The 26,852-nt window shown below is 41.3% G+C and overlaps 1 protein-coding gene across 16 annotated transcripts in view; it reads left to right on the top strand.

Annotated features, from left to right (window-relative positions):
- The window catches only part of Hmbox1 (homeobox containing 1), a 142,248-nt gene that overhangs the window by 17,440 nt on the left and 97,956 nt on the right, over positions 1–26,852 (top strand). The window contains exon 1 of one of the 16 annotated variants that reach the window (XM_085828718.1): positions 4,808–5,161. The exons of 14 other annotated variants lie outside the window; for them this stretch is intronic. The gene's annotated coding sequence lies outside the window, so the exon portion shown is untranslated. Of the gene's footprint in view, positions 1–4,807; positions 5,162–17,665; positions 17,730–26,852 lie in introns of those variants that run through there. One more of the 16 variants, XM_085828716.1, reaches the window with a different exon arrangement.

The following is a 26,852-nucleotide window of genomic DNA, read 5'->3' as shown; positions in this document are numbered from 1 at the left end:
AGAAACATGGACTTTGGAGTCGGATTGTTCTGCTGTGCCTCTAATCTTTACAACATACTTTGTATAAACTTGCATGTGTCTCAGTATCTCCATTAGTAAGCTAAGGTAAATAAAAGTATCTGTTTGGGGCCAGTAAAATGGCTCAGCCAGTGAAGGTGCTTGCCTCCAGCTTGACAAGCTGAGTTTGATCTCTAAGCAACCACATGGTGAGAGGAGAGAGCTTCTGAAAGTTGTCTTCTGACCGTCACACGTGCATGTGTGTGAACATGCATGTAAAATAATAAGTAAATGTACTTAACATTGTATCAATCTAGTAGAATTCTTGGACTTATTAACATTTGCACTGTGCTTGTGATAATGGTGGGCACAGATGAAAACAGCACTTCATTACTAGTGGCTCTGTGCTTCTGTTTCCAGGGTCTGCAAGTCCTTCTTAGCCCTTAGGATTCTTCTGACATGCAGGCAGTCCCTTCCTAGCGAGTATTTTGTGTGTTTATTATCTTCTTAATTTTCTTTATGTGTAGGACTTAATTACATCCCACACAAATACCTGTTGAGATCATTGCAGCCTACAAACAGCCTTTCTGCCTTGTCAGCACCCTCAGAATGATTTTCACTGGGGCTAGTCGTGTATGTATGGCCTCTACCTGAGTTCACATTGTGCTGTTGATAATTCTGATAATTTTTGTCTCCTGTGCTTCTTAAAGCTTCTAATATTTCCTTTTCTCCTTGAATAGCATTTTATTTTCTTATCCCTAAAGATGTTTTCTGCAATACATTTAAGTGAGCTATCCCTCCTCCCATGTTTTCAACATTTCCCCTCTTACTATTTGCCATGTTACTCAGTTAACACATCTGTATATCCTTGTCTTACCATTTAGGATCTTATCTAATACGACCCAGTTAAATCCTTCCTCCTGAGGAAGCATTTTCCAGTGCATCTTGACACACTCAGTGCCAGTCCATTTATTCCTAAGCCCTGCTTACAGACTTATTTATGATCCTAACTTTGTCTTTACTTTTAAGGCACGCTGAGTTTTTAGTGGTTTAGCATCTATGCCTTGTGTCTGAAGGGACTCCTATCCCGAGTGTTGGATTTGATTTTCCTGCTGACGGAAGCCTTTGTGGTTCTCAATTTCTCACTTTTTCACTCTCTCTCCTCTCAGTGTCCAGCAACAGCTGATGGGTCACTGTGTTTCCTCACAAATAGACCTATTTCCGGTTTTTTTTTCTTAATTTCTAAACCTTTGGACATCATAAGTGACTGAACAGTCATTTACTTTGCCTGTCCACTTGCTAGTGAACGTTAAAGCTTCTGAAACGTCTGTGTAGCGGCTTCCATCTGGTGCTGTGGGCCTGCAGTGGCCTTCACCAGACGGTTAGCAAGGGTTGTCCTTGTGCCTCTCCCACCTGCAGGGGCCTGCGTCTCCCCTTCTTCTTCGCCCCTTTGTTTTATAGCCTTTGCTTCTTAGGCCTTGGGAATCCTGAGCCTTTGTCAGAAATAGATAATGAAAAGATGAGAATCCTGAAAATCAAGTAAGACATCTTCCTTGGCAGTTCACTTGTTGAAGGGTTGTGCTCTGGCTTCCTCGTGAGTGGACAGAAGTCATCTTCAATGACTTCATTTGAACAAGAATGGCCAGGGAATGAAAACAAAGTTAACATAGCAAAAATCATTAAAAAGTGATTCCCCAAATCTTTTATTTTTAATAAAAATATATGGTCGTTTGTTCACACTAAGTGATCCAGAGCTGCAGCTCTCAACTTGAGTAGTGGACAGTGCTTGTGAGCTGTTTTGATTGTCACTACTGAAGTAAAGGTGCTGTGGTAATCAAACAGTATCTCTCTATCCCAACAGAGAGTTCTCCCATCCAAACTAACAGTATTATCAGAGTCAAAAAACCATGATCTTGGGTCACAGTCTGCTATGACTGGAGTGTATAGATTAGCTATGTATATCAATCAGTTTGTCTTATATATACCATACATTTATGATGTCAAGTTTGAGGGTTTGTTTTTTTTTTTTAATGAAAGAAGCACTTCTTTTTTTCTTTTACATTTTTATTTTATGTGTATGCCTGCATATAAGTCTGTGTACCAAGTACATTCAGTACCCACAGAGGCTAGAAGAGGGTGTTGGGTCCCCTGGAACTAGAGTTTCACAGTTGTTATCTGCCTGGTGAGTGCTGGGAATTGAATCTGAGTCCTCTCGAGAGCTGTACTGCTCCTAACCCCTGAGCCATCTCTCCAGCCCTAAAATGAAGGAAGATCTTAAAGACACAATCTGTGAGTCATATTTTAATGTCTTAACTTCCCCAAATCTTTTACAGTAGTCTTGCATCTACTTTTCTTGTTTCCAGTGAACTATCTTAAATTGTATCAAAACATTTAGCCTTTTTTTTTTTTTTTGTAATATACTTTTTATAGAAACAAGTATTCCAAATCACATTTTGCCAGCTTAGACAATATATAATTATGTCCCACCATTACAAGGTCATCTGGGACCTTGAGATGGAAGGAAGTCAGCCAACCCTTGGCACATGGTGTGGGTGTGTGTGTGTGGGGTGCTTGCTTTGTATAAGTCAGGGTTCTCCAAAGAAACAACTGACGGAGAGAATGTGTGAAAATTAACGTGAGATTTTCGGTAGCTTTCATAGCACAGGCCAGTCTAGGGAGTCACTACTCAGGCTGGAGAGCTGAGAAGCCATCTCAGCTCAGTCCATTCGGCTAAGTGCTTCAGCTTGTGCCAGAGCCTTGGAGAATTCCCGGGGAGCTGCTGGGCCTTCTGTCTTGGAGGCCTGAAGTTGGTTCTAATGTTGGTGAAGGGTTGCAGCAGCAACTGGATAGATGATTGCTTCAGATAATCTTATCAAGAGAGTGCCTCACAGGTGTGCCCAGTGGGTTGCAAAGTAGCAGATTCCTGCCCTAGTTCATTTGAAAACCAGGATTAGCCAGGGCACTTAGCTTCCCTTGTTAGTTGTTTTAGAAAGAGTACCTAGATAGCATGATTATTAAATGAAGGTCAGCCAGGAGTTTATGAGTGAAAGTTAAGCTGAAGTATGGTTGTAAATTGTTCTCAAAGTAAGTTCACTGGTGAGTCTTTTTCTTACCTAATGAATAAGCACATCTCCACCTCTCTACCCCCAAGGACAAAACAAACAAAGCCCTCTCTCTATAAGCATAGAGTAACATTAAATTACAAGTGCAGTGCTTTGCCCCAGATAGGATTCATGAGGGCACCAGGGAGGAAAAGGGACAGTGAAGTCGCCCATTATCTTTTTAAAAGGAGTAGTGTTCTTTGTTTTTGATGATAGGAATTTTAGAGAATATTTGATTATTTGAAGTAGCCAAGAACCTTGTCTATCTTAGAGGTTATTAAATCATTTGTGTTCTGAGTTCTAGTGAAAACTGTGAGAAAGATCAAATCCATGATTGTCCAGTTGAAGATAGCTGTATTTTGGGGTGCACCTGGGACTGCCTAGCCTTTCCCTAAGTCAGGACTTCTGAGAGCAGCCCCTGCCTTCCTCTTGAGTTCCCTTTTATCAGAGAGATAAGTGTTCACAGAGAGGGCTGGCTGTTTACATTGTTAGAAAGGTACAATGGAAGGGAAGGAACTGGGAAGGAACAAAGGGAAGGGAATCATGGGAATGGGGTCCCAAGGTTAGTGTGGGGTGAAAAACATGTTTTGTAGTTTACCTAGATCTAAGAAACAGGAACTTACTCTTAATTACAGATAGAAACCTTAACTTGCAGGGACTTAACACAGGAATTTACTCTTTAACTACAAACAGAAATTTCAACCTGCACAGGACAAAGGAAACTTACTCTTAACTGCCTTAGCTGCAAACAGAAACCTTAACCTGCAAGGTCTATTGTTCTTGTTTTGGTCTTCAGCTAGCTAGTTGCTTTCCTGGGGGCTTATTTATTTAGTTACTTCTTTTCCTGGTTCTTGGGTTGCAATCCCACTGCTAAGAACATACTCTTGTCTTGAAATAAACTTGATTGTGTGTTTCAGAGGGTGCTACTAGCTGGTCTTAGATCCTATTTGACAACTATTTTAAGCCCAAGCCAACTTCTGTGATTTTTGTTTGTTTGTTTGTATTACCTTCACTTAGACCTTTGTATTTTGAACACCATCATCTAGTTTTCTGACTTTTACCAAGGTATTCTTTTTTTTTTTTTAAATCTGTTTTTGAAAGACGTTGTCTGGCTATGTATGTTCCAGGCTGCCTTTTAGCTTCAGTTCCTCTTGTCTCTATCAGCTAATTATTGCAATTACAGATGTGTGCTACCACTTCTGACTTACATTTTACACTCTCTCCTTCCCTTTTTCCTTCTCACGTCCTTTTCCCTCTTTTTCTCTTCTCCCCTCCTTCCTCCCTTCTTCCATGCTGGAGATTGAAGCCTGATCTAGAACATAGAAGCTATCGCTATCACTATCACTAAACTACATTGTTAGTTCCTGATTGATTAACACAGACCCAACAGTAGATAGCTTGTGGTCTTTTGTGTCGTATCCCTTTCACTTAACATAAATTGTTGAAGTTCATGTTGTAGCAGGTATTGCTATACCTTTCCTTTTTATTGCTTAATATTTCCATTGTTTATAAATGTGCTTGTTCAGTAGCTGATGGGTAATTTAAGAACATTAAGAATATTGCTTATATAAAGAAAATATCCAATTAAAAAAAGATTATTGAGTATGTGACATCTGCTCACAGTTCTCTTATGTGGGTACCTAAGAGTGGAAATTTTAATTTCAATGTTATACTTTTAAGGAACAAACAAATTGTTTTATTTTATATTTCATTTTTTTGAGACAGGATCTCTGGCTGTCTTGGAACTCACTATGGAGACCAGGCTGGCCTGGAACTCAGAGATCCACCTGCCTCTGCCTCTTTGTGCTGGGACTCTTTTCTCATTAGTGGTGAATGGCTGCAGTTTCTCTGTCTGTGTTGTCACTTGTCTATCTTTGTGTTTTTGTGTTGGTTGCAGATTTTTCTGCATCCTTGCTAGTGCTCCTTGTCTGTTTATGATGGAGGGATGCAGTTCTTTCACACTCTGGCTGACACTTGTAATTGTCTCCCACTTTCTTTAAGGCCATTCTCATGGGAGTGATGTAGCTGATGATGGGCATATTTTGGGTGAGACGCCTCTTCAGGTAACTGTTCGTCTTACAGTTGCATCATCATCCTGAAATTGAGTTGTAAGGATTCTGTGTTTTCAATGTATTTTGTTTGTTCTTGTAAACAGAAAATTCACATATACCTTTTTAAAATCTCTGTCTTACTACTTTTCTCTCTTGCTTTCTTTTTTCTGTCCTTAGTGAATTTTTAAGGGAGAGTTTTTCAACTCAATATAATTGATGCTCATTTCAAAGATTAGAGAAGACAATGAATTGATAGACCAATGACATTGGCCTTTACCTTTCCTTTAGAAAGTACTTAAATCCAGTCATAGTGGTCCATATTCATGGTGCCAGTACTTAAGAGGCAGAAGCAAGAGGATTCAGAGCTAGAGCTAGCCACACACACACACACACACACACACACACACATACACACACACACAGAGTGAGAGAGAGACAGAGAGGCTGTTTAAAACAAAACAGAAGTACTCCAGTAGTCCTGCCTCTGCTTGCTTAATGACACTATGTCACAATTTCAAACCTCATGTCTCAGGAGCCATTTCTATTGTAAATATCTTTTGTCAGAGTTACTTGAACAGTCAGGTGTTGTAGGTGGAACAACAGACACTGACTGTCCTATATAAGCTAAAAGTATATTTACTGGGCTAAGCATGTAGCTCAGTTGGTAGAATGCATGTTTAGCATGCATGAAGCCCTAGGTTCTATATCTAGTGTCGAATTTGGCACACTGCTGTCATCGCAGCACTCAGGAGTAGGATGCAGGAGGATCAAGGTTATCCTGAGCTGTAGAGTGCATTTGAGGTGAGACTGGGAGACCTGAGACCCTGACTCAAAGAAAGGGAAAAAAAGAGCAAATTTATTGCATGAAGTTAGGAATCTTTCAGAATTGTTAACAAGACAATAACAGAATGACTCTCATACAATGGGAGGACTATGGGAGGCAGCTCCTAGCAGAAACCACAGCCAGAGCCACGCCATAGGTGTGCTCTGGTTAGGACAGCAACATTGTTGCTACAGTTGCTGGCAGTGGAATGGCACTCGTGGTGTTCATCATACTTGGCCTTGGTAAAGCTTCGCAGGAGGTCCCTTTCTGGTTGTTTGGGACACCGGTTCTCAGCAGATGAGGCACGTGTGTTTGCCTATACCCCACAGTCAAAGGACCTTCAGATTTCAGTCTTTTATATTTTTAAAGCTTCTTGATGTGAGTCAGAGTCCATCTTTTAGTCCTAAAAGAAATTCAGGTATTCATCCAACTTAAACTGTAAATCAAATAAAGTTCCATGAACCCCAGTTTTATATCTGGGTGCTGCTGTATCTCTTTTCCCTTCCCAGACAATATTGATTATTCTCACTGTTTCCTGATGCAAGGCACGATTGTCTGGTGTATATGCTTACTCATCCTCGAAACTGACAGTGTCACCAAAATCTGTGACCAAGCTGTCTTCTTCTAGCGTGACACCTCAGCTGTCTTTGTCATTAATAACCCCTTCCCACCTCAAAGACTTTCTTCTTTGGCTGCTTTTATTCCCTGGTTTTGTGTTTCCTTCTTTGTCTCTTGTAGGTAACTTCTTGTCTGCCTAGGTTTCAGGTTTCTCCAAGCTCTACTCCAGCCCTGATGTGTTTCTGTTTCTGTTTCTGTTTTAATTCACATGCACTTAAGCAGGCTCATCAAGTAATAGAGGCTCCAGGCCTCTGTGTACTCCACTGAGCATCCAACTAAACGTTTTCCCTCAACAGTCTCATATACCTCAGTTAGGACTTCTGAAATCACACTTGGGTTTCTCCCTTCCACTATTACTGTAGCGCAGTGCTTCTCAGCCTTCCTGATGCTGTGACCCTGTGATACAGCTCCTCATGCTGTGCTGACCTCCAACCATAACATTATTGTTGTTGCTATTGAATAGCTGTAGTCTTGCTGCTATGAATCATGTCAGTATCTAATATGCAGGATAGCTGATAGGTGACCGCCAAAGGGATGGAGGCCTACAGGTTGAGAGCTGCTGTTCTATAGGAAGTGGCACCAGTAGTCAGACACCGGTTTCCACTAGCAAACTGGCATTCTCTGCCTCTTACCTCCTTCACATCTTCTCAACTTTATTTCCAGACAGCTTCTGGTTGTCACAATTTCTCTTTTCCTCATACATGTCACTCATGCCTTAGATGCCATCAGTGGTAGCCTGAAATAGTTATCACACAGAAGAGTCACATGGATAATGTAATTCTTTTGTTTGTTTGTTTGTTTGTTTGTTTTGTTGTTGTTTTTTGGATATCATCCTTAGTGAGGTAATCCAATCACAAAAGAAGTCACTTGATATGCACTCACTGATGAGTGGCTATTAGCCCAGAAACTTAGAATACCCAAGATACAGTTTGCAAAACATAAGAAAATCAAGAAGAATGAAGACCAACATGTGGATAGTTCATTCCTCCTTAGAATAGGGAACAAAATATCCATGGAAGGAGTTACAGAGACAAAGTTTCAAGCGAAGACAAAAGGATGGACCATCCAGAGACTGCCCTACCCGGGGACCCATCCCATAATCAACCACCAAACCCAGACACTATTGCATATGCCAGCAAGATTTTGCTGGAAGGACCCTGTGAGGCTATGCCAGTGCCTGCAAATACAGAAGTGGATGCTCACAGTCATTTATAGGATGGAACACAGGGCCCCCAATGGAGGAGCTAGAGAAAGTACCCAAGGAGCTGAAGGGCTCTGCAACCCTATAGGTAGAACAACAATATAAACTAACCAGTACCCCCAGAGTTCATGTCTCTAGCTGCATTTGTATCAGAAGATGGCCTAGTTGGCCATCATTGGGAAGAGAGGCCCCTAGGTCTTGCAAACTTTAAATGCCCCAGTACAGGGGAACGCCAGGGCCAAGAAGTGGGAGTGGGTGGGTAGGGGAGCAGGGTGAGGGGAGGGTATAGGGAACTTTCGGGATAGCATTTGAAATGTAAATAAAGAAAATATCTAATTTAAAAAAGTGTTATTCTTAAATTGTTAGTTCCTGCCCTGATGAGGAAGCCGCACAACCTAATGTGCCTCCTGGGACTGTTGAAGGCCTTGCTCTCTGATCTCCAGTGTCATTATTTCTGTTTTCTTCTTGATTTTGATATTCTAGTCTTATTGAACCTCTCAGCTGGCAAACTTCTTCCTGCTGTAGTTGTCCCTCGCATGTAGGAGGAAGATAGAAAGTCAGCATACTTAACTGTTTGTAGAAGTAAAGTTTTCCAACAGAATCCTGCTTTCTGCCTTTTATGTGGGAGGGGCTCTGCTGTGCCAGGGGAGTGGGTGTGTGGAAGTGCCTTTTACTGCTCCTCCTAGGGACCCGCATCTGCCTGGAGGTTGGCGTTAGCAGCACAGTGAAACACCTTTGATATCTCTGCTAAAGCGAAGCCTCAGCGGCAGTTGAGTTAATAAGTGAATATCTGATTTCAGGGCAGTAAAAATGTGTTTTGTTTCTTTATTATTTCAGTGAGAACTTCCCTTATTAAAATATATTCTCCTTCATTTGAGAACAGTGTTATATGTGTAATATCTGTTTAATTCAGGAATGAAGTAGTTTATAAAAAGTGCCTAGTGTGTTGTACACATGCATAAAGAAAGTAAATGAATGACAGTGAGAATTCTCCTGAACATCCGGTTCTGTTTTCAAAGACGGCACTACAGATGCTGCTGGAAGAGAGTAGAGGTTAGGACACTTTCAGTTGGAAAATCTCAAATTCTTTGGAAAGTAACTTTATAAATTTATTTATTTTAATACAGCAGAAAAATCCGGGACAGGAAAAGCTATGTAACAGCTGACCTAGTGATACTAACATATCCTCTGAGATCTTTCTTGTTGTTGTGTTTTGTTTTTTTTTTGCTATGACTAGCATTCTTAACTTCCTACAGCAGCTCTGTCTAATAGAAACAGAATGGAAGGGGCTGGAGAGATGACTCAGGGGCTAAGAGCCATCTGGTTGCTCTTCCAGAGGACCCAGGTTCGATTCCCAGAACCCACATAGTAGCTCACAACCATACAAATGTAACTCCAGTTTCAGGAGATCTGTTGTCCTTTTCAGGCCTCCATGGGCACCGAGCACACAAGTGACACAGACACACATGCAGACAGTCACTCCTGAACATAAAGTAAAAAATTTAAAACATTTTTAAAGGAAATATAATGGAAGGCAACATTTTTGTTTGTTTGTTTGTTTTTGAGACAGGGTTTCTCTGTGTAGCCCTAGCTGTCCTGGAACTCACTCTGTAGACCAGGCTGGCCTCGAACTCAGAAATCTGCCTGCCTCTGCCTTCCCAGTGCTGGGACTAAAGGCGTGCGCCACAACGCCCCGGCTGGAAGGCAACATTTTAAATTTAAATGCTCTGGTAACTACTTTCAGCAAATAAAAAGAAACATTTGAAATTAAATTTAATGTCTTTTATTTAACTCAGCTGTCCAGTACTATTTCAACATGTTCTTGATGTTAAATGACTAGGGAAACGTTTTACATTCCTTTCTTTTTTTTTGGTTTTTCGAGACAGGGTTTCTCTGTATAGCCCTGGCTGTCCTGGAACTCACTTTGTAGACCAGGCTGGCCTCGAACTCAGAAATCCGCCTGCTTCTGCCTCCCGAGTGCTGGGATTAAAGGCGTGCGCCACCACGCCCGGCTTACATTCCTTTCTTACATAAGTCTTCAGAATTAGTATTTTACCTTGAGAACACGTCTCTTTTGTCCTGAGTATGTTTTCAAAGCACAGCAGCAGGCACTTGGAGTTGCTCCTCCTGAGTGGAACTGCTTGAGCAATGGCAGTAGGGCTCTGTTTGAGGGCCTTGTGGATGAAATGCTCTGGAGGGTGCAGTGCAGTCAAGACCCGCTGTGGGAGAATGATGTCAACACTAAGGTTTCTCTTTGGGTTTTCTTCCAGAAGTTTTGTGATTTGGGATGTTATATTTAGGTCTGTGATGTCTTTTGAATTAGTTTGTTTTTTGTTTGTTTTGTTTTGTTTTCCGTGTTTCCACACAGAGCTTCTCTGTGTTATCCTTCCTGGCTGTTCTGGAACTTGCTTAGTGTAGACTGGGCTGGTCTTGAATTTACAGAGATCCGACCGGGCTGGAGAGATGGCTCAGTGGTTAAGAACACTGACTGCTATTCCGAAGGTCCTGAGTTCAAATCCCAGCAACCACATAGTGGGTCACAACTATCTGTAATGAAATCTAATGCCCTCTTCTGGCATGTCCAAAACAGTGTACTTAGATATAATAATAAATAAATCTTAAAAAAAAAAAAGAATTTACAGTGATCCACCAGTATCTGTCTCTCAAGTGCTGTAATTAACAGTGTGAGCCACCACCACCCAGCTGCTGAGTTAGGGCTTTTTGTTGTTGTTGTTGTTGTTGTTTTCAATAAAAGCTTGAAATATTCCTTGAGGTTGCAGTTTTACACATGGATGTCTTGTTCTCTCCTCAGGTGTTGAAAAGGCCTTCCCATCTACCTTGTGTTGCCTTGGCACCTTTGACAGAATCATGGTGATCATGGCTTAGAATCAGCTTGCTAATGTGTGTCATAAGCCCTTCAGGAATTCTCCCTGGCTCTTAGTAGTTAGCAGTGGATGTATCTTAGAAACAGTCTCCGGACTGCTCTGCTTACTTACAAGTTCCATGATCTCTTTCCCCCCTAAGGTTTTCATTTATTGCTATGCAGATTCTATATCTCTTTGTTAGACTTACATCAGTATTTTATGCTCGGTGCTATTGTGAATGATACTTAATTTTTAAAAAGATTTATTCTGTTTTATCTATGTACATTTTGCCTGCATGTATGTATGTGTACCACATTCATGGTGCCTGAGTTGGTCAGCTTGGATAGTTTTGAACTGGTGGTGAGCCAACACGTGGGTGCTGGGAACAGAACCCGTGTCTTCTGTAAGTGCAACAAGTGCTCCTTAACCACCGAGATCTCTCTCCAGCTCTGTGAATGGTAAATGTTTACGAGCTGGGCTGGAGAGATGGCTCAGTGGTTAGGAGTACTGACTGCTCTTCTAGAGGTCCTGAGTTCAATTCCCAGTAACCACGTGGTGGCTCACAACCATCTGTAATGGGATCAGATGTCCTCTTCTGGTGTGTCTGAAGACAGCTATAATATATATATATATGTGTGTGTGTGTGTGTATATATATATACATATATGTATGTGTATGTATGTATATGTATAATAAAATAATTCTTTTTTAAAAAAAAGAAAGAAAAACAAGCAAATCAGATTCTAGATCATTCCTAGAAATGCAGTTGATTTTTCTATATTGTCCTTGTATCTGGCAGCTTTGCTGAATTCATATACTCAAAGAATTGGGTTTTCTCTTTCTATGTCTCTTTCTCTCTCTTTTTGTAGAAAATCTGAGTTTTTTAATATTATAATCATCTGTGGATAGTTTATGTTTTTTGGTTATCATATTGATTAAGGTTTTGGGTATGATGCTGCCGAGGAGCTGTTAGAGCCACAGACTCTGTCTTGTGTCAGTATTGAGGGAAAGTGTTCCACCTTTCATGGTTAACTCTGATGTCAACTGCATTAGTGATAGGATACCTGTTCTGTTTCTAGCTCATTCTAGCTTTTGGACATGAGCCTCATCAAGTGCTGTTTCATTACTCATTCCTATGTAGATGGCTATAGCGGTGATTTGTATTGGTTGATTGTTAGATACCACATACACCTTCTAATGGTGTAATATTTGCTCACGCACTGCTAAGAATCCTTTTCATCTCTTTCTCTTCATGAGGAATAATAGCATGTATTTCTCTAACCTTGTTACTTAATTTTCTGGCTTCTTACATTAGGATAATTTTTGACCTGTGAAACAGTTTGGGGAATGTTTTCTTCTAATTCAGATTCTGAAATAAATTGAGAAAAACTGTCATTGTTTTCTCTTGGGATGGTTAGTCAAGTTGGCAATGAAGTCATTTTGGTGAAGGATTTTCATTGTTGGTATATTTTCTAAGTGCAAACCTGGTTTCTTTTTTTTTTTTTTTTTTTTTTTTTTGTGGTTTTTCGAGACAGGGTTTCTCTGTGTAGCCCTGGCTGTCCTGGAACTCACTTTGTAGACCAGGCTAGCCTCGAACTCAGAAATCTGCCTGCCTCTGCCTCCCGAGTGCTGGGATTAAAGGCATGCGCCACCACGCCCGGCTGCTAAAAAGGTTTATTTATTTATGTATTTATTTATCTATCTATATGTAAGTACACTCACTGTAGCTATCCTCCAGAAGAGGGGATCAGATTTTGTTACAGTTGGTTGTGAGCCACCATGTGGTTGCTGGGATTTGAACTCGGGACCTTCGGAAGAGCAGTCAACGCTCTTAACCACCTAGCCATCTCTCCAGCCCCGCAAACCCGGTTTCTTAAATAGGTACTGGGCTATATAGGTTTTTGTAGTTTATATATTGAAGGAGAAGGTCCATTTCATCTAAGTTTTTGTGTGTGTGTGTGTGAAGGACGGAGGTTGACATCAGGTGACCTCCTCTGTCACTCTGTATTATTGAGACAGGATCTTTTGCTGAACCTGGAGTTTACCCATTCTGCCTCACTGGCTGGCCGTCATGCTCCAGGGATCTGCCTGTTTGCTCTGCAGGTGTTAGGTTTATAGAGGTGAGGTGTGCCATCATGCCCAAGGTTTCAGGAATTTCATACATAACTGCACTGTATTTTCATCATATTCACCCCTCATTCCTCTCCCTAACTCCTGTCAGGTCCACCCTGATTTCCTACCCAATCCTAACTTTCGTAATTTCCTCTATCTTTTTTTAAAAAATAATCCACACGTTCAATTTGTTCTACCCATACCTATGGGTGTGAAGCCATTCTCTAGAGTATTGTCACCCTACCAGGGACCACACAGTCAAACAAACCGACTTATCTCTAGAATCAATCAGCTACCAGTATCTCGTTAGTTAGTAGGGAGCTCTTGAGCCTTTCTCTCTAAGAAGGATGCTGATTTGAGTCCATCCTATTCTTGTTCTTGAATATGAGCAAAGACATGCTGATTGGAACTCCTTGACATTTATCCTGTTACTCTCTCACTAGCGCAATAGGGAAGATGCAACTGCTACAACATGATGGTACACGGCTAGCTTATGCTATGATTTAATGAGTGTGTGTAAGTGTGTGGTGCCTTACACCATTTTGACTGGTACTCTTATTAGCTGTGGTTAAACATTCCTAACAAGTGTCCCTTATGCCTTAGTGACAGAATGGCCTGTCTTAGACACTGCTGCCACACAGGGCCTTCTCAGGCATCCTTTCTCCTGAGGTAGTTTCAGTGAGAAACTAAGACCATGTAAATGTAATAATAGTCCACAGGTACCAAGCACTCCCACTGCTATCAGAAATTCATCCTTCCCTTACTGTTACCTATGCCAGCCTTAGCTTTCAGCCAAACTCACTTAGTTTACTCCTGTGATATTTTTTGGTTTTTCCTTCCTGAGCATCTTTGGTACAGTACTTATGAATCTCTGGACTGCTCTGCTCTCCTCTTCTTATCTAACTTTATGGGTTTTTTTTCCTCCCAAGCCTAACTGTAACCAGCTTTATTAAGCATACTTTTCATAAACAATCATGGTATTTCAGGCAGGACCTGGGCAGACAATCAACAGTATACAAGGACTTCCAAATCCCCTTCTTGTATAGACTACCAAAATCAGAAAGCCACTGTAAAACCCAATGAAGTCTCCATTCTATGCTTTGAAAAGGGGGAAGTAGCTTAGAGTGAGGGTGGACATCTCACATTAAGGATGTTGTTTAACAACTTTTCACAAGCTGACCCTGACTTTCAGGAAAGGAACATGGCAGAATTATCAATCTGAAGATCCACAATCTTTTATAAAAGGAACCAGCGCTCTTCTGAGAACACTCAAACTCCCAATAGACTGGAAAACCAATTTTGGGTTCCAGGTTCCAACAGGTCCTCTGGTTTTAAGGGAATTAAGTCTATGTTGATAGTGTAGGGGGAAGAGGATATAAAAATGAATATAGAATTTTCCCAGACCACAAGGCATTTTGCACCATAGTGGCCACCTATGTCAAGACCAGGACGTCTTTCCTGGGAACCAACAGGAGCCTTTCAAAATTATCAGGGAAAGATGATTTCCGTCATCAGTCCAGCTTGGGAAATATTTTGTTAGTGACGCACTATCCTCCCCCCAACAATGAAGTGGTGGTTCTTTTTGGGTTTTTTTTTTTTTTGGTTTTTTGAGACAGGATTTCTCTGTGTAGCCCTGGCTGTCCTGGAACTCACTCTGTAGATCAGGCTGGCCTCGAACTCAGAAATCTGCCTGCCTCTGCCTCACGAGTGCTGGGATTAAAGGCATGCGCCACCACACCCGGCTGTTTTACTTTTTTAAAAAAGCTATATTGTTAGCACACAAAACACTTCACTGTGCTGGGCATTGGTGACGCACGCCTTTAATCCCAGTACCTGGGAGGTTCTGAGTTCGAGGCCAGCCTGGTCTACAGAGTGAATTCCAGGATAGCCAGGGCTACACAGAGAAACCCTGTCTCGAAAAACCAAAAAAAAAAAAAAAAAAAACCCAAAAAACCAAAATTCAGCACTTCTATAAAACTTGATGAAAAATGTATTCTAAACTGTACAGTCACTAGAAGTACATAATCATAAAAACGCACACATGTCACTTGGCATCTCCAGCACCTTCAGCTTTCTGTACCTCATCTGTGTTTTTGTCTCCATTCTCTGCAGGATTATTCACATCCTTACCACCATTGGCTTTCCCCTTCCTCCCCTTGGGTACCTTTGTCCCTTCTTTGCAGGGGCTGTTTTAGGCTTGGACTCTGGCTTTAGAAAAACAGGTTTAGCAGACAACCTTGCAGATCTTCTCTGTGGCTCATCCTTCACCTTGGCTTTATTTCCTTTAGCATCCCGTTCGTTCAGCCTTGCTTTGGGGCATAGCAGGGCCTGAGCTTAGGGATACAGTGGTGCACTGGTTTGCTCCATCTGGGGGTCGTCCTCCATGCTTCTTCCTCCATGGTCTCTTTTGAGTCTTCCTTTATTTGATGATCTTTCTCATCCATGAAACAGTTGTGGTTCATGTTATAGGTACCATCTGTTATTCAGCGTTTGCTTCCTGACATAGTTGGTTTCTTGTTTTTGAGATGTCACCCAGGCTTGTTTTTAAGTCCTCTGCTCAGTGCTTCTCCTGCTTTGGTCTCATGGGTGGCTTGGACCGCAAGTATATACCTCAATGTGTGTGTGTGTAGTATTGAATGCTACTGTGTGTACAGTAAAGATTGAGATGATTTCAGGACAAGTACTCTACCACTGAGCTGTGCTCTAGCCCTGATTTTCATCCTTTATTTATCATGTGTTTGTGTATGGTCCATAATTCTGGAGCACTTAGGATTCATAATGTCAATCAGAGTTGACATAAAGGGCCCCAGAACAGAGCAACAGTCCATTAGAAGTCAAACCAAGAAGCCATAGTAATCTCTAGCTCTTCTGTACCCTGTCATGTAACAGCATCCGTTACTAGAGAACCTGGAGGTTGCTCAGGTACGTGGGTGAGGCAAGATTAGGAATACCTTCCCTAGGGCACCTTCCAGACAGAACATGCAACAGATTACAGTAGAGAGCTATTGAGTAATTTTTAAATGGAATGACAGTAAGAAAGTAAAGTCCATTTTGAGAGAATAGCAAGGAGGGCTGATGAAGGCAAGAACAGAGAACTAGTCTTCTATGAGAGTACTACTGGCATTCAAGTTCTGAGCTAACTCTTCAGCCTAAGAAACTATAATTTGATAGCAGTAATAAGTAGAATAAGGTATAAAGGTTATTTAATAGACCATTTCAAATGGTGTGCCACTTAACTTATCACTTGAATAATAAGAATGAACTAGCTGTAAAAAGTGCATTTTAGGCAGATCATGCACAGTGTCTCAAAAAAAATGATAATGACCTTGAGAAACAAACTCCTGAGCCTAGGTCATGGCGAGTGAAGAATAGAAGCCAAATCTTGTAAAAAAGTGTGAATATACCTTAGGAAGGGATTACATTTTATTCCATGTGCAGTGGAAGCCACTGTGGGATTTTAGATGAAAAAATGCTGTGGCTGCCCTTGAGAGCAGCTGGTAAGCTCTGTTTCCTGAGTCACTTTCCTTCTCACTGCACCGCACAGGAGCTCTAGCAGACACTACAGATGTAGGGATCCACACGAGAGAGCGAGCTTTCAGTCTTCTGTCCTAGTCGTAATCAAAGATTAGGTGTTTGGTAAATACTTTTTTATTTTGAAGAATTTATTTTTTCATGCATATTTAACTGAGTTTTGTTACTGTTTTTAAATCATGAATTGAATGGTTTTTTTTTTTTTGTATGTATTGAAATGGTCATAGACAGACAGCCTGTTAATATGGTAAAGCACTTTAAGGGGTTTGGAGCATTATGCCGTCTTACACTGTCATTGTGCTCATCGGATTGCAGGAACCTTTCGTTTTACTGGACTTAGTTTGTCATTTTATTATTTTCTCTTACTTTAAGGTTCCCTGCCCATGTTTCCAAGAGAAACTAGTACATGGATTGCTTTGCCCTTAATGTATTTGACTTGTTACAGTGATACTCGCCCTGCCTGTTGAGTTGAAAAATGCTTGCTTGCCTTCTGTTTTCTGAAATAGCTTATATGAATTGGCCTGATTTCTAACTTAAATGCTTGGGAGAATTCACCGTGAAGCCAAAAAGCTGAACAGTAAAAAGTTTTATTTAATCAAACCCTTTCCCTCTAAAAGCATGATTGAATAGCAATAGGGTCATATTACAAATGGATGTGTGTTGAGATAGATATGATTTGTAGCCTAATTTTTGGATGTGTCTCCAGTGGAGTGTGGAATGGCCCGTGCTGAGAGCTTAACTCAGGGGCCTCTTCTAACTCATGTTAGAAGACACTTGTGAACCGTACTGTTAAATTACTGAGGGGTTTTTAGTTTGTTTTTAATGTCCTTTGAGCCCCAGTTTTCTTCTATTGTGAGATGAAAACACTGACATTGCACCGTGGGATCACCGTGCTAGTCCAGTGAAGAATCAGACACTAGTAGCATACAAAGTGTTATTGCTGTTAGTGTCTTCTCACTAGTTACTGTCATTTATACGTGGCTGATCCTTCATGGTTGCTCTTTTTCAGAAAACTAACTAGTTATATCTTAAGGAGAGTCTGAAATAAGTTTTACTCTTTTTTTTTTTTTTTTTTTTTTTTTGGTTTTTCGAAGCAGGGTTTCTCTGTATAGCCCTGGCTGTCCTGGAACTCACTTTGTAGACCAGGCTGGCCTCGAACTCAGAAATCCGCCTGCCTCTGCCTCCCAAGTGCTGGGATTAAAGGCGTGCGCCACCACGCCCGGCTTAGTTTTACTCTTTTAATAGATAAATAAATTCGAATTTAACCTGACTCTTGATGACGTGGGAATCAGAAGTAGGTGTAGCCAAGTTATTTTCTTTCTCTCTTTAAGGAAAATCCAATCACACTATCTGTCATATGTGCACGCTTTAATGTATGCCAAGCTGGGTCCTGTTACCTGCTACCTTATGAGCAATTGAAATGCAGATACAGTAAGTGGTGATCATTTCTTATTGTACAGGTTAATATTATGACATTTTAAGGATATACGTTATATAACTACGCCAAAACAGCAAACTAATCATCGATCATTAATGAATTGTTTTGCCTGAAAACTTCCTCTACTTTTTGAATTTTAATAATATTCCACAATTTATAAAGTGTACGTATATGTTGTGAGAAAAGAAAAATAGTTAAGTGGTTCTCAAGAAATTCTTAGGTATTTTGAGCTATAAAGAGAATAATTTTATGTCAAGTGAGAAAACCCTGTGGCTTCACAGACCCACTCGTCTGTGGCACAGAGAAAAATGAATATTTTCAGTATTTAGAAAACCAGAGACTCGGCCATGCACCGCATATTTAAACTTTCTACAATATATATTTATTTCAGCTTATGTGAGTGTTTGCCTGTATGCATGTATGTGCACATACATGCCTGGTGCCTTTGGAGGTCAGAAGAGGAAATGTTATCCCCTGGAACTGACGTCACAGTAAATAGTGTGAGCTACCATGTGGGTGCTGGGAACTCCACCCAGGTCCTCTGAAATAACAGCAAGTGCTCTTTCTTGTTGAGCTGTCTCTCCAGCCCAAGGCTCTTTTTCCATGATAGGTCAGTGAACCACAAAGCTATAAACAACAGCTCTGAGGATGAAGCCTCATATCGATATAAAACTGTGGCTTAGCAGAAGTGACACCAGCACCACTCATTTATTATACCTTTTCCTCCTTCACCTATCTCAGTTGCTAGGTAGTATTTTTGTTTGACATTTATCTGTACATTTTTCTTACACGCTTGTGTATCCATTCGACATTCAAATGCCCCACAATGTAGGGAAGGCAGGTTTATAGACACTTAAACACAGGAAAATTAAAAGCAAAATAATAAAGTAGTGATAGACTCCAATTGATCTGGAACTCCTGATTCAATGCTTGTTGAAATATTTGTAGATCATTATTCGTCTCCTCACTCACTATTTTCTTTCTTTTTTTTTTAACTAAGTAACAGCCATGCTCCAGGAACTATCTTGGATAAAAGGAACATAATAGAGACCAGAGACATTCGTGAAGCTTCCAGTGTAGTGAGGATTAGTACTTAAATAGCCATGCAGATGCAGAGCTGCACCTCCTTGGAGGTACTGCCGGGTGCTATGAGAGCTCAGACTGTGGAGAGTGAACCTTGTCAGATTGGCAGGAAGGGGTCCTTGGGGAATGATAAAAGTACAGGTCTGAAGGCTAGGTATCACATAAAGAAAGAAAAGAACTATCAAGCCCAGACAAGAGGCATATCTTGTGCAAAAGAGCCACCATTGCAGGAGGGGACACACAGACTGTAAGAGAATTGAACGAGAATGGGAGTTGGCATAGAGATCACTGTTTACTGGGTTCTGACCACCAAGGCCGAGGAACCGGTGTTTGTTTTAATGAGTTCCCTGTGTCATGTAGTCATGTTCACGTCTGAGTGACTCCGACTTTATTATACCAGTTGCTTCCTAGTTCACCCAGACAGTTCACAAAACTAAGGGATCTGCTAACTCCATTCACAAGTCATCAGGTTATCTCACGCAGGGAGGTTTATCACTTTTAAGGAATAAAGGAAGAATTCTCCAAGCTGGTGACCTTTGGTCTAGGTTTTATTAATGGATTGACTTTCCACAAAGAAGCTACTGTAAAGAAATGAAGAGAGAATGGAATGCTACCCCTTACTGTAAATACTTTGTCTTACTGTAGCCCTTCTACATGACATTTGTTTCTAGGATATCATTCCCACACAGTCTCAATGTTACAGAAGTCTGGTAGCTTCTAAAGCTTTGTTTAGTTAGATCTGTGCTTGTCCTATTAGGTTAGAGCTATAGGCATCATTTTCTGTTTTGCAGAGAAAGCCAGATGTGGCAGGTTGATTTGTACATAGTCACATTTCAACACTTCCCAACCTCTGTTGAGACAGAAGACAGCTGCTTTAGTGAAGGGAAGGTGAATGGGCAGGAGAAGCATTTTCAATGAAGACAGAGGTGGTGTTTGGAGAAGTAGAAGTAGGATAAGCTGGCCGTGGTGATGCACACCTTTAATTCCAGCCCTCAGGAGGCAGAGGCTGGTAGATTTCTGAGTTCCAGGACAGCCAGGGCTATACAGAAAAATCCTGTCTCAAAAAACCAAAACCAAAAAAAAAAAAGAAGTAGGATAAAATGTCTCTGGTGATACATTATTTTGCCTTGTTTAAAATTGAAAATTTCCTGTGTTTAAGTGTTTGTAAAACCTGCCTTACCTACATTGTGGGGCATTTGAATATCAAATGAATACATGAAGGTGTATGAAAAATGTAGAGGTAAGGATCAAACATAAAATTATACTACCTAGCTCCTGAGATAGGTAGATGACAAACAGGGTATAGTAAATGAGTTGTGCTGGCTTCATGTCTGTTACCCCACGGATTCATATCAACATGGAGTTTCATCTCCAGAATCTCTGAAGAGACTCCCTGCTACTCTTAGAAACACACTTCTTCCTGGCAATATTCATCTTCACATATGAATTCACATTACCTAAAGATGGCCTTTGGTTTCTGTTTTTTTTTTTTAATGGTTTAGCAAGTATTATGGTTTTAGTACAAACTCCATCTCTTAAAAATGGCACATCTATATATTTAGAACTATTATTTTTGTGTTATAGGGCATACGTGGATTGTATATATTACTTTAATTCTGGATAAAATTGAAAAAGGAAAACAGAAAATTGAATTAAGATACACACTTTGTTGCATTTTTAGAATAGGGCAGGGTGTCTTTAACGTTTAGAGAAGGAAGCAACCCGGTGTCTGACTGTTCTGTAATTGTCTGCCGGCGCGCTACAAGGCTATGCTTACGTCCTCCTCTGTGTTCCCCCAGCTCTCTCCTCAGTCTTCTCATTGTCCTTCTTTTTAATGTGAACAATCTGGGAGGCGGGGGTACGTACAGGCATAGAATCAAGAACACACATCATTGCTTGATGGCTAGAAAAGTAGTATTTTAAAGTGGCTGAAGGATTGTACTCTGTAGAGTAAGTGTGGGTCCCAGCAGAGCTCGAGTGACCTCTTTGCTCATCCTCATGGTTCCCCCCACTTCCCATGTGGTGAGCAATAGGCCACATTTTAGAATGCCCTGACATTCCTTTTGGCTTTCTCTTTGGAGTGCTGGTTTCTATTTCTTTACTCTTCGTATCACATGTTTAGAGATTTGCTGTGAAACTGTGTCTGGGCTTCAGGGCCTGGGGACAGATGGAATGTGGCAGCTACTTCCTGCTTGCACAACCAAGCTTCTAGAGCCTGATGAGGATTTTGAGGACCCCCTGAGTGGAATAGTACATGGATTTGAGGACAGAAATGAAGAGTTTTTTGCTGTTGTTGTTTTGTGGTTTCGAGACAGGGTTTCTCTATATAGCCTGGCTGTACTGGAACTCACTCTGTAGATCAGGCCAGCGTTGAACTCACTTCCACCTGCCTCTGCCTCCCAAATTAAAGGCGTGTGCCACCCACCACACACAGCCGAGAAGTGAAGAATTTTTGCTCACAGACTTCTTTATTCTGTTCCTTTGTGGTACCTCCTTACAGTCTCTGCATTTGGGTCCCCTGTGAGGGACAGCTGTGCCATGCTGGGAATGAATGTTCAGAGTTTCAGTCTTTAGCACCAGAAGCCCAAGGCAGATTTAGAGATCCCGTCTTCCTGCTCAGTTTCAGTCTGCCCCTATCTTGAAAAGATCCTTTATCTTTTGAATCTACCCTTTTACTTCTTCAGAGCTCACAACCAGTTCAAAGAGCCAGATGGCAAAGGATGCCATTTCTTTCATTGTCTCGTTTCCTGATCCCCACTCCACCCCTAGCTTCCTGTTGAACCAGCACTTTGAACTCCAAGGCAAAATGCTGTAGATGTGGGAGTGCATAGGCTTGAACCCAGGGCCTGGTGAATACTAGCTAAGTACTTTACCTTTGAGTTCTATCTGTTGTCTCCAATGGGAAATTCTTTTTTTTTTCTGTTTTGTTTTGTTTTGTCTTTCGAGACAGGGTTTCTCTGTGTAGCTCTGGCTGTCCTGGAACTCACTCTGTAGACCAGGCTGGCCTAGAACTCAGAAATTCACCTGCCTCTGCCTCCCGAGTGCCGGGATAAAAGGTGTGTGCCACCACCGCCCGGTGATTATTTCTGATCTTTTGTGCTGAAAAGAATAACCTTGAATTGAAGTTACCTTGCCCTGTGTGACTGTCTTCTTGGGTCTATCTCCAGAACTGGAATTGCTAGGTAGAAAGTTATAGGCATTATCATTTGAATGTTATCACCTTTTTTTTTCTTTTTACTTAATAACTGCAGGGGTTATTTGTTGTTGCCATTGTGTGTTCTTAGCCTTTGGTGTGTACTCTGGACTTGTCTTTTTGGTGAACTAGCTTTGTGAACATCTGATTGATTGTATTTGATGCCTGTTCCAGTAATGCCCTTGCAACAGAAAATAAGCCGGGGGTGAGAGAAAAAAGGAGATGGTTTTCTCTCACAGTATAGGAGAGATACATATCTCCTCCAGCCTCTTTGAGCCTTAGAACTAAGCTAGCATGTTACTGAGAGAAAAGCACACACGTTTTATTTGGTGATTTTCCCCCAATGGGAGCGCTCCCAAGAAAAACGAGGGCCCCAAGAAGCAGTTAGAACCAAAAGCTGTCTTAGACAAATAAAAAGCGTTCAATCAAGGCAGCTAATCTTGGAAGAGTGACTAAGCAGATAAGGTTAGTTGAACAGGGTTTGTTTGTGTAGATTGCTTCCATCCTGGACTCCCGATAAGAATGTCTTCCTTCCTCTGGTATGGGGGCAGGGGTACCTTTCTCATGGGAGTTCTATCTCCTGCTCTTATGAAAGTGCCCTTCTTAAAGTGCTGCCTTCAGAGTGCTTTTAACTAAAATAATTAACATGAAAAATCAGTATGTTTAGCATGCTGTAAGTCATGGTGCTGTTTTTCTTGAGTCGGAACAATACGAATAATTTTCTGCCATGAGACAAATCACAGTGTGAGTTAAGCTCACTGGCCAGCACTGGCAGGCACTTAGTGTCTGTAGAATTGAGTGACTGCGGTTACCTGCCTGTAGTGACTCAGAGAAAGCATGCCTTGAACGCATGAGAAATTACAAAGTTTGTTGATGAATGTAGATCTTGTTTCTATTAAAAACACTGATATATAAGTACTGCAGATACTGTGTAGGTTAAACAGTGTACATGCATCAGAGTGCAGCAGTGGTGGTGTATGCCATTAATCCTAGCACTTGAGAGGCAGAGTTCAAGACTAGCCTGGTCTACCGGTGAGTTCCAGGACAGCCAGGGCTACACAAAGAAACCCTGTCTCAAAGAACCCAAAAAATGAAAAGAAAAAAAAAAAAAAAAAACAACAAACCAGTGTACAACCACAGGAGTGACTCAACTATACCCTCAAAGAACAAAATTGACAATTTAGGAGCCTGGGGAGATGGCTCAGTTGGTAAAGTGCTTACCATGTAAGCCTGAGGATCTGAATTTGATTCCCAGCATGCACATTGAAAATCCAGGAATGGTGGTGCACATCTAATTCCAGCATTGGGAAGGTCGAGGCAGACTATCCCTAGGGTTTGCTGACTGGCTGAATCAATGAGCTCAAGATTCAGTGAGAGACTGCCTCAAAAAATGATAAGGCCCAGAGTGATTGTGGAAGACACCCAAAGCCAGTATCTGGCCTCTGCTGGCATCTGTACACACGTGTGCACACGAAAATATTTGTGACAATTTAGTTTGAAGGGAACTACCTTTGGTGGGTACTGAACTTCCTTGGCCCTGTTTTGGCCCTCAGATAAGTGTTTTTGGAGGTTGTAGCTGTGTACAACAAAAGCAAGATGGCAGTTAGCTGGGGAGAAAAGAGCGGCTTATACGCAGAGGTAGCATTGGAAGGGATGACAGTTAAAGGAACCTGCAACGGAAAGTAATTGGTGATATTTGGTTTCACACATATGAGCAGTTTGTACTAGTTCACCATAAAAAGAGTAAGCTTTCCTAGCTGTGAATTTCAGTTTAAAATAATGCCCTGCAGCGTTGGGAGCAGTGTTTGGGAGTCTACCAGCAGTTCACATGAGTATGAGCAGTGTTAAGGGTACAACATTCTCTTGGTCCTTCATGGAGGGTAGTCCACTCTATTTTATGAAATAAATTTAATAAGATATAAATAAGGTAAATTCACTTATGTTTAAAGTTTATAACATCATCATATTATATCCACAGAAGATAATCTTTGGAGGCAGGGGCTCATTCTGTAGCTCTAGGGAGCCAAAAATTCATAGTATCCAACTTCCTCAGCCTCCTGAGTACAGAGATACACATGTGAGCCACCATGACTGCCGCATGGGAGATATTTTGTTTGCATGTTTTTCTCTTTAGTTGTTTTAAATTCTCTTCTTTGATGATTATACATGTGGATAATGTGTTCTGCTCACTGTCTTCTCTCCCCCTTCTTTTCCCTACAAGCTCATGTCTTTTGTTTTGTGAGTGCTAACTTTAACCAGGACATCTGTGTAGAACTATCGAGTGGAGCATGGTGGGCTCATCTTTGGGTCCACAGCTGAAGACAGTGACAGCTCCTCCCCCAGAATCCATCAGTGTACAGTAGTTTAGCAGGGATGGGTAGGGCCCTGGGAACTCCTTCCTGAGCCATAATTGGCTGTTGACAGGCCCAGTGTTGTGCAGCCCTAGTAGATTAAAATTCTTAAACATTGTGTAAATAGGTATTTTTACATTTTTATTTATAGATGAACATAAATAATAAAGACCAAGGGGTACATAATTATTTTACCGGTTAGAAGGAATATCAAAGAAATTAATGTTGATCTGAATCTAGAAATGATTCCATAGATTAAAGAATTCTTCTGGGGTTATAGAGATGGCCCAGTGGTTAGGAGCACTCAGTCTGGGTGCTCAGTCAAGAGGTCCAGTGTCTGGTTCTTAGTGCCCACATCAGGGGCTCACAGCCTTCTGAAACACTAGAACCACAGAACCCCAAGCCTTCTTTTGGCCTTTTCAGGTACTCAGTCACAGACACACACATACACATAAATATTATCAATAAAAATAAATCCCCGAAGGATTCTTTCCATCTATATTTCCCAGCACCAAGATTTTTGGGGGGAGCCTGTATTATACAGTAGTTACATACAATAAATAAAGATTATATTTGTATGGTATTAGGTTATAAGTGTCATAAAACTCAGAAATTCTTGAGCTTACCAGTAGGTAATGGAAGGAAATAATTCAGAGTAAGGGTTTGAATCTGTGAAAACTAATAGTAGATAACGCCAATGTAATCTTACCATGCTGTGCTGCAGTAAATCTCCAACCCCATGAGCCCAAGTGAAAACACACATCTCAGTTATAATATTTGTAACCTGTGTGCCTAGATTGGGCAGCTCTACCACTACACTAATCTCTTCCCCAGCTATGAGATCCCTTGCTACTTGTGGCTTCTCCAGGCCATGTGGTTCTGCTCCATCTTCCTTCCACAACTCCATTATTATTATTATTATTATTATTATTATTGTTTTGTTGTTGTTGTTGTTGTTGTTTTTCGAGACAGGGTTTCTCTGTGTAGCCCTGGCTGTCCTGGAATTCACTCTGTAGACCAGGCTGGCCTTGATCTCAGAAATTCACCTGCCACTGCCTCCCAAGTGCTGGGATTAAAGGCGTGTACCACCACACCCGGCCCTTCCACAGCTCTTCCTTTCTCTATCCTTCATCCTCCACTCTCTCTAAAACCTCCAGCCCCACCTTTTTTTTCTACTGCCCAATCACAGGCTCTAGACTTTATTCGACCAGTTAGAATAGGGAGAAGATTCACATGAAATCACCTGTGTATGTGATCCATTCCTCATGCTTGGTCTCCAGTGAGTAGAATTTTTAGGAAGGATTAGGAGGTGTGGCCTTGTTGGAGGAGGTGTGTCACTTTGAGGTTTCAAAAGCTCATATCAAGCCCAGTTAGCCCCTCTCTTTGCCTAGCCATTGTTGCATCAACAGGTAAGCTCTCAGCTACTGCTCCAATATCATGCCTGCCCGTCTGCTGCCATGTGTCTTCCCATGCTGGTCATGGACTCTACTATCCTCTGAAATGGTGGACCACAAATTAAATGCTTGTTTTTTTACAAGTTGTCTTGGCCATGATTTGTTCACAGCAATAGGAGTAAGTAACTAAGACACTCCTCAGCTCAGCTGCATAAACTAGGATACTGCACACTGACTCTGTAGGAGGTAGAGTCAGCACTCTGTGGGGTACTTGCAGTGTTGCATGAATGGGATAAAGCTGCCCCCAGAACAGTCCTAATTTTGACTTGTAACTATTGTGAGGCGTCTCTTCTGATTTCTTTATTTCAAGTTACCTTTTCCCAAAGCCTTTTCCCATCTGTCTTCTATTTTTAAACAGGGTCTATTATATAGCCTAGACTGGCCATGATCCTCTTGCCTCAGCCTTCTGAATGCTGCAATTACAAATGTGTGCTATCTTACTTGGCCAGCTCATCATTCTCTTGTAGTACGTGGAGAGCTGAATTCCCTACTCCTCTGCCTTCAATACTTACCTAGTAAATTGACAGCTGTGTTTTAAAGCTAGTCTAAGGGTGGCTGATGGTGCTCTCTAAGGTGCTGGGCATATGTAGAAGAAAATTCTCTGCTAACCTGTTGATATTAGAAATTCTGCCCTTAGCTATATGTCCTAGGCTTCCTACTGAGTTACCCACAAAAGTGATTAGTTCCCTTTTAGCTAAGGAAGTATTTTATACTTCTAAGTAGAAACTATAGACTCCTTTGGATTTTAGGCTGCGAGGAGGGGCTCCTGCTGTGTTTTAATTGTTCACACATATCCTTGCCTTGTCAGCCCTGAACCTGATAGGCTGTCTCTGGGTACAAGGTCTTGAAATGCCCTCTACCCTTGTCTACATGGTTTAGTCTTCAGTCAGGTTTAACTTCCTCAGAGAGAGTTTCTCAGCACCCAATTTAAGACTGTAGTTCCACAACCCGCAAGTTCTATCTTCTTTCCCAGCTTTCATTTTCTCTTATGTGCTTACCATGATGTAGAGTCTATACTGACCCCTTTGTGTCTTT

The sequence above is a fragment of the Mus caroli genome, unplaced genomic scaffold, assembly GCF_978045245.1.
Source record: "Mus caroli unplaced genomic scaffold, Mus_caroli_1 scaffold_12, whole genome shotgun sequence".
In the NCBI taxonomy this organism is placed as follows: domain Eukaryota; kingdom Metazoa; phylum Chordata; class Mammalia; order Rodentia; family Muridae; genus Mus; species Mus caroli.
This window is presented reverse-complemented; position numbering and strand designations above follow the sequence as displayed.